The 1,839-nt window shown below is 36.7% G+C and overlaps 1 long non-coding RNA gene across 1 annotated transcript in view; it reads left to right on the plus strand.

Annotated features, from left to right (window-relative positions):
- LOC119592099 overlaps positions 1-1,732 on the plus strand; it is a 72,676-nt gene extending 70,944 nt beyond the window's left edge. Inside the window, exons 2-3 of the long non-coding RNA XR_005230398.1 lie at positions 210-309; positions 1,477-1,732. This is a non-coding gene — a long non-coding RNA (uncharacterized LOC119592099). The remainder of the gene's footprint in view (positions 1-209; positions 310-1,476) is intronic.
- The last annotated feature ends 107 nt before the right edge of the window (positions 1,733-1,839 follow it).

Consider the following 1,839-nt stretch of genomic DNA (forward strand, 5'->3'; position numbering starts at 1 on the left):
TGCCATGGTTTTCACCCACCAATATGCTGCACTTCCCTAGGTGCCCTCAAGTAGGCCCCATACCCTTATTTTTGGGGCCCCTTTATGCAGGAACCCCTGGATCCTGGGGTTTTAAAAAAATTAACCAACGCCTAAATACAATTTTATGAAAAGGGTTTGGGAAACTTGAAAGGTTCCATTGGGTTTTTTATTTACGTTTTATATTTCAGATGAGAATATTCTGTCAAGATGGGTGATGGAATGCTGTCCTTGTCATGGAATAACCACAAAGCTACATTCTGCCACATTCTCTCTACACTCAGAGAAAAGGTATGTCATCAAAGTGAAAGATGTTGGTAAGATATATTTGGGGGATGTTAGAATGTAATTGCTGCTTTTTATTTTATTTGTATCAGATTGTTAGTTTGCTAACATTTATTAACTAAAAGAAAAAAGTAGTAGCTTGGAGAAGTGGTGCTTGCAACCAGCTGATGCCAGGTACATGCTTTGACCACTATGATTTTGTTTTTGATATCTTTATTAGACATACATCAGTCCACAAGTATTTATTTACAGGGGAATCACTTACTAGGACTTCCTATCCTCACCTGTATACTGCATTGTACTGATGTAGATCAATATATAAGTTATAATAAAAACATTTATACTATAGTAATGCATGTAAAAAGGCCATGGTATTCCTACCACTCCTACTGCCATTCCTAGGACAAGCTAATAACTAGTCCTGTGTTGCACTAATAACTTTAATGCTAAAAAATTATCCTCTACTTCTTACTTAATATACCAAAAATTACCATCACCTATTAGGAACTGAGCTCCAGAATTAACAATGTACCATTAGTGGTATCTGGTCCCAAAAGGTCAAGATGTTACCTTTAGTAGCACTTTTACAGCTGGTAGGGTACTCCTACCTCTGATGTATTGAGAACTTTCAAAATGTAACAGAGCCATCTTTTGGGACCAGATACCACTAATGGTACTATCGTTATTCTGGAGCTCAGTTCCCAATAGGTGGTGGTACTTTTGGTATATAAAGTAAGAAGTGGAGGTGGTATATAAAGTAAGAAGTGGAGGATATTGTGGTTTGACAAAAAGTTCCCAGCCAGGCCATCAAAATTCAATAAAACTCCTGCTGGGTAGTTAGTAATTGTCTTAATTTTCTGAAGGGTTATCAAGATTTATAAATTCTGCATTCCCGGAAATTCATCTTTAAACCCTTTATTGTTGTTTAGTTTGAAATTTTTTTCCAATATTTTTTTTATGCTTTTCTTTATTTTGGTGCACATAATTTATTTCCTTGAAAAGGAAATTTTGGTTTTTTTTTTATGTTTTTAAATGTAGCCTGTAATTTTGTATTGGATGACTAGTTATTTTATGCTGTAAGGAACATTTTGACTATTTCCTGCTTTTTCATATATTACCATCACTTATAGTTGACTTTGTCTTAATTTTAAAATTTATTTTCTTCTTCCACAGGAGAGATATACAGACGTGACCCTGGCATGTGAAGGAAAATTCTACCCTGTTCACAAACTGGTGCTGTCAACATGTAGTGATTATTTTGGGAAAATATGTTTGAACACACACCGTGTAAGCATCCAATAATAGTGTTGAAAGACGTTAAACCAGATGAGCTAGAAGCTCTTCTTAGTTATATGTATGCAGGTGTTGTGAATGTCGCACAAAATGACCTGGCAAGATTAATCAAGGGGCAGCGAGCTCCTCAGTTTAAAAATTTTTTACTGTGCCAATGAACCCCCCCCGGGGGAAGCAGAGAGTAAAAAAACCCCCTGTACCCCCAGGGGAGCTCCCGCAATGCAAAAAGGAAGCCCACCCCCC

This window comes from Penaeus monodon, chromosome 29 (assembly GCF_015228065.2).
Source record: "Penaeus monodon isolate SGIC_2016 chromosome 29, NSTDA_Pmon_1, whole genome shotgun sequence".
Classification (NCBI taxonomy): Eukaryota; Metazoa; Arthropoda; class Malacostraca; order Decapoda; family Penaeidae; genus Penaeus; species Penaeus monodon.